The 9,382-nt window shown below is 37.4% G+C and overlaps 1 long non-coding RNA gene across 2 annotated transcripts in view; it reads right to left on the bottom strand.

The window, feature by feature from the left end:
- Positions 1-3,883, bottom strand: part of LOC140158837 (uncharacterized) — a 17,693-nt gene extending 13,810 nt beyond the window's left edge. Inside the window, exon 1 of one of the 2 annotated variants that reach the window (XR_011859828.1) lies at positions 3,602-3,883. This is a non-coding gene — a long non-coding RNA (uncharacterized lncRNA). Of the gene's footprint in view, positions 1-59; positions 142-3,601 lie in introns of those variants that run through there. The other variant, XR_011859829.1, reaches the window with a different exon arrangement.
- Between the last annotated feature and the right edge of the window lie 5,499 nt (positions 3,884-9,382).

The following is a 9,382-nucleotide window of genomic DNA, read 5'->3' as shown; positions in this document are numbered from 1 at the left end:
AGTTGAATTGTCAGAGCTAAACCAGATGAATTCTCGTGTCTTTCTTGTTCTTTACTCACATAACTGGGTATTAATCAAATCTTAGCTCACAAAATTACTTCACAAGGGCAGTGGTTCAGCTCTTCTTCTGTAGTGCAAAATGGGGCAATTTCTTTCTAGCCATGTTATAGAAAACTGGTGAAACTTTGATGACAACATGGTGTTGTTTTTTTTTCTGAAAATTGTCCTTGCTATCCGCAGCCCGTAGCCAAATGTCTAAGGGCGCGCACCACCAACTTGCTATTATGTAAATTGTGTAAAAAGCGGAATTTTGAAAAATAAAATGGGGGGGGGGCGAACTCATCATATTTTACAATATTGCTATAACAAGTTTAGCCTACTTTTATACAAGTGACTAACTTTGGAATTTAGAGTGCTCAAACCCATTACATTTTTTTTTTTTATGAATATCTAACTTTACGAGTGCATTTTTAATTAATTAATTTTTTTAATCTTCCAAAATTTGAGAGCTTTAAATAATTAGCAAAAAAATATTTGTCTTTTTTAATTGTCACTGTGCGTGTCAACTTACATTAAAGGAGGATTTTGTGATCCTAGCATCCTCTTTTTATGACATTTTTCAATAGATATCTACGAAAAAAGCTTATTCCCAAAATTTCAGTTGATTCCAATTTTGCGTTTGCGAGTTTATATGCATGATTTAGTGTATTACACTGCACTGCTCCATAGGCCACTGTTGTAATTTCGTTCTGGTACATACCAGTTGAAGGAAATTCAAATTTGGTGATATTTTGGCTAAACAAATTAATCTGCAAGAAATTTTTGGTACATAAGGGCTGTGCAATCCCGGTGTACAATAATTATGAGGCCGGGGTAAAATTTCCAAATGGCTCGCCAAAAATCGCTTGCCCCCTCTCTCGGCCTGCCAAAAATTGCTTGCCCCCCCCTCTCAGCCTGCCAAAAAATCTTTGCCCCCCCCCCACTTGCACATGCCAATTTACAAACTTTAAATGGTCTATGTACATGTTGCGAGCGTAGCGAGCATGAAAATTTGCATATTTAAGCGTTTCCCTACAGTTTCCCACGCCTTTTAGAGCGTTTTATTTAAAAGGCGCCCTAAAAGCAGCGTGCCAAAAATCTCTTGCCCCTCTCAGCTTTGCCAAAAATTGCTTCCCCCCCTTCGACTCACCAAAATTTCTTGCCTCCCCCAATTTTACCCTCCCCAGGGCTCATAATTATTGCACAGCCCCAAACATTATGTAGCCAAAGGTACAGTGAGTGGTATAAAAATCACAACTTTTTTTGAGAATAGTGGGTGGATGAGGCTGTGGATCACAAAATGCCCTTTTAATGCGCGTTCTCTGCACGCCATAAATGTATCAAGTAGGCTGTAGGCACAGCACCTGTCGCGAATTGTGCTTAATTGCGTGTTGTGTAAATGCGCATACTTTGGTGAATTTTACACTTCGCACACATGTTAATCGCACAGAGCGTACATGCACACATCAAGGGGTGGTTTCTCAGCGCTTACAGCGCACTGTAACTGACATCACTATCGGACGGACGTGACATGAACAGTGTTGAACATGATGCACATTAGACTAGTACCGTACTCAAAACCCCACTCTAGGCCAGGCCTACATACATGCATACGCACAAGGCAAGCTTGAGTCAGCAAACTTTGTTTAAATGCATGATTGATATAATATATTTCCAATTATCTCCCTAAGGTGAAAAGTAGTCCCTATAATATTTTTGCAGTGAACCTTTGACGAGCACATATTTTAACCGTAGGCCTACATGGCGATGGCGTAATTACTGCATTGAAATGCACTTGCCCTGTTTGCTGCTGAGGCAATCTGCTGTTGCAGAGTGGAAATTTATGAATGAACTTTGCACCGTACACGTTTTTGGCTCTGACTCTGCAACATCATGGTTGGTAGTACGTGCTCGTCAAATGTTTACTGCAAAATAGGCCTATTATATACTAGGTCTAGAGAACATGACATAAGAGAGATGCTTCAAACATCATGACTCTTCAAATGTTAGGTTCATTAATGTTCATTGTTTAATGTTTTGGGTTTTTTTTTTTGCAACTTTTTTCTACTGGGCGTCACACTCATCACGCTCTGCGTTTAGTGACGTCCACGTCTCATTTGCATATTATTTGAATAGCTTTTCCTAATTATTTTTATATTTGTATTATTATAATCATTTTTGTTATTATATATTTTGTATTGTACATTTTGCTTGAGATGAAATAAAACTATGAAACTATGAAACTATGTACATGTACTACTGCTGGGGCTGGGCTTAGCGTCAGCCGCTCATGCCTAACGGTATTTGTGATGCTCGGGCCTATTAGCCTTCATGTGCTTTACAGATGGAATAATTATTCCAATTGAATGAACACAGCCTGACATAGGCATAGCGTGACAAATTTGTGCGTACACTGCGCGATATACGCCACCATGTCCGACTGTTCATGCCTAACGCAGACCCATCCATGCCAATGCACTCATGATTGGTTGGTATTGTATGGTAATTTTGGTATCCATTGTGCGCTCGACCGCTCGTGTTGTAGTTTGAAATACGCGATATAGGATCGCAGTTGGATTGTGTACAGCTGTTGAAAGCTGCATTCATTCAATAGAGGCTGTCAGCGTGACGTCATACTCATATGCCGCCATATTGTGGGTACATGCTGCGATGGTCCTTCGATCTCCATGCGTGATGATGCATGATAACAGTTTCATGGCAAGCTGCGCCCGGCGGCGTAGTGTCCGACGCATGAACACGCGTATCATTTGTACCCACAAGATGGCGAAAGGCTGACGGCCTTAATTCCCAATGACCAATAACATGAACAAGTGGAATAATTTGAGATATGCTTTTAAATCTCAACTCCCTCAAACAAATAGCTTAATTGCCAACTGCATCGAGACGACGGCACTAGTTTTCTGCCGCTTGCCACTGCGGCAAGCGGCAGGGCGTTTCAACCATTGACAAGCCTTGATTGTGTCCGTTTGTTTGCAATCCGCGTGCGCCACGCCTCTCTGCGGCAAGCGGCAGGGTAGTATGAAACCAGCTTTAGCGTGGTTAAGTTGTGTGCACATAATTTTATGCGGCACATTGATGCCCGCATAAAAGTAGGCCCTATGTACACGCAAGTAACGCTCTGACGCGGAACACGCTAAACTTCAAAGCTAGTGCCAGTGTCTCGAGGTAGATAGACTATGACGCATGCATGCCGGTGAAACTAAAACCATGAATGATGAAAACAATTATAAGTAAAGCCATACTGTGGTTATTCCTTCATGTAATTTTACACGGAATTAGGGTTAGGGTTAGGGTTAGAGTTAGGGTTAAACTTAGGGTTAGGATTAGGGTTAGGATTAGGGTTAGGGTTAGGATTAGGGTTATGATTAGGATTAGGCTTAGGGTTAGGGTTAGGATTAGGGTTAGAGTTAGGATTAGATTACACGAAATAATTACATGAAGGATCAACCCATACCATGCATACTGTACACACTGGTGCAGTTCATGTGCAGTGTGTGTTGCTGTTATTTGTTAAGCTAAAATATACAAGGTGTATACTTACTTTGCTTAAATCAAATCTGTTTTGTGCATCGACTGTCAGTACACTGTACATGGTTACAGATTTGAAGTCGCCATGTCCGTACATACACATGTACGTATGCATGATGTATCCTGGAGATATTTATGCCACTGAGCAGCGACTTCTGAGGTGTGTAGAGATCAGTGCTTCTGATTCAGAACGTGACGTCGAACGGATCTATCCAAATAACATGGCGGGTGCGGGTTGACTATTGTATACGTTCTTAATTGATTGAGGATTTCGCTGTTTAATTTGAAATGAATTCTAGATGCTTTTACAGCCATTGCATATGTTTAAAATTCTACAAAAATGTTTACAAAAAATAAATTTTATAAATGATTGAAAAAAAAAAAAAAATGTTTATGCAAAAACATAAAAATTAGGCCCCATGAAAATATTACGGCAGTACGGGGAATTTCGAAATCATCAATTTGGCGACACAAAATATCGGGAGTTATTGATAACAACATCATCCCAAAGACAGACAAATAAAACCTTTTTATAATCAAATTTGATTTTTTTGTGACATTTTTACACACAATTAGTATTTAGGGTAGGACTACCAATTATCGGACACTTAAGCAATATGCTCAATATTTAAAAAACTGAAGAATATTTTCCCAACTATAGAACATCCACGTAATGACCAAAGACAGCCCTAAATGTAACATAAAATTTGAATTGATGAGACAAGCCATTATAGATATATGGATGAAAACCACATTGAGGCATCTTGCCAGTTATCGGACGCCTATGCCAGTTATCGGACACTACGCAGCCAGTTACCGGACACCCGCAAAAATAACGGCACACATCTATTTTTTCAACTCAACCAAATGCAGTTAAGTTTGATATATTCCTTCATGATTTTGGGTTATATTTGGACATTGTCTGATACTTCACAGTGGCATTTTCCCCACCGCAAACCACATTTAGGTACAATGTAGGCCTATACATTGTAGGCGCATCAACTATTTTAATCATAACATTATAATATAACTTAAACTTAACATCAAACCCTATTTGCGTTCTCAACTTCGCTCAAATAAGCTAAAATACACCTAACATAGTGCAACATGTTAATTGACATACAGCGCCGGCTGGCTGGCACTGTTTATATGAAGGCCAGAGAGGGTGTCCGGTAATTGGGCATGCACAGATTTTACAAGCCAATTATCGGACACTTCATTCAGCCGGAAGCGTTGTTAGCAACCGGTCATGTCAGATGTTGCTGCAGAAACTACACAGTTTTACAAACATAATAATAAAAATATATCAGTTTTAGTAAATTATGAAAAGCTCAAGACCCACACAAATTGGTCATGCCAAATTACGCTACCTCATAAGTAACATGTTTTTAATAATAAAGAGGCATACTCGGTCCATTCACGCTCGTATTTGCGAAATAATAATAAATGGAACCAGCTGCAAGGCAGCCATTTAAATGCAGTAAGTATCCGTTCTTTCATTTGATGCGATATAAATTCACGTTGACTTGAAGAAACAACTCCACATGGTCCAAACCATGTAATCGTCCGATAACTGGCATTGTCCGATAATTGGTAGTCCTACCCTACAGTCGCTCAAGTTAATATATTGTATCGTAGTTTCTCAATAATAAAGGCCACTTTTAATGATATCATCGAATTTCATATGAATGCCCTAAGTCGCCGTCTATACTTTGAACGTAAATAGTATTTAATACGCATTTTCTAATAAAACATTCTTTCTTCCTAATTTCTTGGAAAAACCTTACAAATACAAGATAAAATCTTCGAAGATAATGACATTAGTTGGCAGAAGTAACATGAATGAAAAATAATAGAGATTACGTGAGATACACGGAAGTGAAAATTAGGGCATATGCCTTAACTGCTAGTCAACTTACAAATCGCGAGTTAGGGCATTTTTGAATGCCCTAACTCGCTATTTATAATAATAATAATAATAATCATAATAATAATAATAATAAAGAAATTACAATTATTTTTGATGATCTAATATATAAAATATGTTTGTGTTTTGAGTTAGGGTTAGGAACTATGATTAGGGTTGGTGGTGTGAGTTAGGGTTAGGGTTTAGAGTTAGGCTTGTGGCATAGGGGTAGGGTTTAGTGGCGTTAGAGGTAGGATTTAGGGATATGAATTAGGGTTAGGATTCAGAGTTAGGGTAGGGTTTGGGGATATGTTTAGGGTTTTAGTAGTAAGATGAACTACCAGGACGTTTACTTCCAGGTCACGAGGTCAAAGGTCAACCGAGGTCAAAGGTCACGAGACCAATTTTCTTATTATATACATGTATGTAAATTTGTTTTATAACATCTACTATTATATATGGATTATGTGCAGTGCAATAACTTTTGTTGTTATAATATTTATAGTGTATTTAATGTGAATAAAAGGCATTTTGCCTGACATACTATGTCAAAAGATTTTTTAAAAAGTCGAATTTTGACCAAACAAATTTCAAGAAAACAAAAATATTGAAAATAATAAAATGATAATTCAAAAAAGGTCAAGAGGTCAGAGGTAGACCAATGTCAAAGTTCAACCGAAGTAACTTTCGGTCCATGAGGTGGGCGTTTTCTCTTTGATTTGACACCACTCAGAGGGTCATACTTTCTTGGCAGTTCAAGGTTTAAAAAGGACCCACAATTATGAATATTGACCCAGGTCTTTTGAGGAGTGTTACCCCCAATTGGGAAATAAATTATTTTAATTATAATCTTTACTTTTTTGTCTTTCATTTGACACCACTCAGGAGACCACACTTTCTTGGCATTTCAAGATATGAAAAGGAACCAAAATAGGAATATTGACCCGGGTCTTATGAGGAGTGTGAACCCCGGTGGGGAAATTATTTATATTATATTTTTTACTTTGTTCTCTTTCATTTGACACCACTCAGGGGTACATACCTGCTTGGCATTTTCAGATATAAAAAGAACCATATGAATATTGACCCAGGGCTTATTATGAGTGCCATCCCCGGTGGGAAAATATTTTATATTATAGCCTATTATGTTCTTTATTTTTTCTCTTTAATTTGACACCACTCACGGGGTCATACCTTAGTGGCATTTTGAGATATGCCCATTTTAGACCAAAGTAAGTAAGTAAGATACACTCATGGTTCATCAAAAAATAAAAGAGATCATGGGAACAATGTAGTGGAATCGGTAACATCTTGGTTAAAGGTCTAACATCGTTGGCCTGGTCAACTGGCGGGTTTACTAAATACCAACAATTACTAAATGTTAATACCAGGACCTTGTACTCTTTAACATAAAAACTTTACTTGGTTTCTTTACTAGTTCGGGCTCAAACGCTATGCTCAATAAACTAAATCGTCCAGAAAACGAGTTGGGGCACTTGTGATATTTCCGCGAATATCAAGCTGGCATTGCGTAGAATCGACTTTCATGATTAGCAATTGCATTTTTGCTTTAAAAAGCAAATAAAAAGGGGTCATGGTCCCATGGTGTAAATGTGATATGCAGTAGAATTAGTAATATCTTGGCTAATAGAAAAACTTTAATTGGTGTCTTTCCTAGTTGGGGTTCAAACGCTATGCCCGATTTTACTTAATCGCCCGAGTTGGGCCACTTTTTATCAAGTTCGTACCGCGTAAAATGAACACTCATGCATATCGTCAAAGATCTCAGAACAAAAGCAAAGGTATGCAAATTGCAAAATTTCATGTAATTTATACAAAATACTATGTAAATTTAATAATTGATGTGATTTTTATGGATGATCTCAACCTCAAATGAACAGACAATTTAAAAAAATAAATTTCTCACTCAAACGATGACCGCTCTTTCTATATCGCTATTGTTTTGTAAAAATGTAACAAGAGTAGAATAACGCTTATATTTCAATCACGGTTTAACATATTTTCTAGGGAGACTTCCGTTTTATTGTTTGAAGATTAGTCAGCAGAACTGACACAAAAATCCACGTTTGCTATTGTTGGCAATAACAAAATGTTTATAGAAAGAAAAGTATTATTTTTGTCAAAAACAACACATATGTGACCCGTTCTTACAAAACCAGGAACAAGTCACATTTCTGACATTTCATGATTTGAATAAATGTAAGCACGGGACAATAAGCTTCAAAATGATACTAAAATTATGTACATAGCATCAATACTTTTCAAGATATAGATAATTTTAAATGATACCTTGATATTTTTTACCGAACTGCTATTCTGAAAAATCAGCTAATTAGTTTCCTGCTTTAAACAGGGTTGAATAGGGATTATCATAGTTCAACTGTCAATTATTGATTAAATAAACCTCTTTTTAATAAGCACTTTCAAGGATTTGAAAGTCCACTCAGTCCCAAGGTCAAATACCATGAACTTAAGAATTCCAAAATTTGATTTTTTTTTTATGGGAATGTCATCTCTAAACGCCTATTACTCAAAAACATGCCTGGCGACTTGTTCCGGCTTTTGTTGGAGCTGGTCACAGTTTGACCATACATTATAAATAAACTAAAACCATTCGAGCCCAACAAAGATAATTTCATGAGCTGGAAGATTGTGTTCTACTACTATTCCAAAAGGCAGCACTCCATACTTTTAATTCCCCAGAAAATCGAAAATATACGAAAATACCTCATTTCAGCCTCTTATTTCCCTTAACAAAAAACGACTCATTTTCAGCCAGTGACTGCAGACCATTGATTTTATGCTAATGCCGTTACATAATCAAGTGTGTGATATAATTTTTACATAATTTATATTGTTTGAAAGACAAAGGTACCGTGTTTATGTGATCACAAAGAAAGGCCATGAAAATAGTTCATATTATGGAGTTTTGCAGTCAACTCTCATTACATACTGAGTGACTGCCCCTCGTAATGCGCTGATTTAGCAACACTCGCACCTCCAGAATGTTATGTTCTTTGCAGTAGCTTTATCGTATCATAATTTAGTGAATATGTCCCTTCATCGTGATGAGAGTGGGATTGTAGCTATATCGGCGCATTACCGATGAAGTCTTCCGATCGGATGATGAAACGTCTAAAACGTGAGTAAATTACTGGACTTGTAAAAGAAAATTTACCAATAGTTTGATACCTAACAGTCCCGATGAACTTATTCAATGAGAGTGTGGCAAAATGGATAGGGTACTTGCCTTTAGTGCATGAGGTCCCGGTTCAATTCCCGGCAACAAAATTGGAAACAAAAGTCTGAAATTAATTGGCAACTTCTGTAGATTAAATTTAAGACTTCCGCTCTCCACATGGTTCATTTAGTATGGGTAAATGAATCATAAAAGTACTCCGTTCTTCGGAGGGGACGTTAAGCCGTCGGTCCCGTGTGCAGAGAGCCATACCTGTACATGTATCTCGTAGCCAGTTTCCAAAAGAGTTGGGTGTTAACCCCTGACTGTTCCCAACCCATCCCGGTGTTCAACTGGAGCCTAATGGAAATAAGCTTCAATAGAGGCTTTCGTGGGTTATCCAGTGTTGTTAAAACCCGAACAAATCAAATCAAATCAAATCATCCAACAAATTGATATGAACATTAAATATATCCATAATTGCGGATGGACTATTCCAGAAAATAACTGCACACCCCATATTATCGGGGAGTGCTACACTCCTCTATAATAGAGGATTAAATTTCAATAAGATGATATAACGGGTTTGCATCGTTACATCAATCTTTACTTTAGTCAGTATAAGTCACCCTTAAATAAAATTTTAAAAAGCATAATCAATATTTGTTTTTCATCAACTCCAAACACAT

This window comes from Amphiura filiformis, chromosome 1 (genome assembly GCF_039555335.1).
Source record: "Amphiura filiformis chromosome 1, Afil_fr2py, whole genome shotgun sequence".
NCBI lineage: Eukaryota > Metazoa > Echinodermata > Ophiuroidea > Amphilepidida > Amphiuridae > Amphiura > Amphiura filiformis.
The sequence above is the reverse complement of the archived record's forward strand: the minus strand, read 5'-3'. Positions and strand labels throughout refer to the sequence as shown.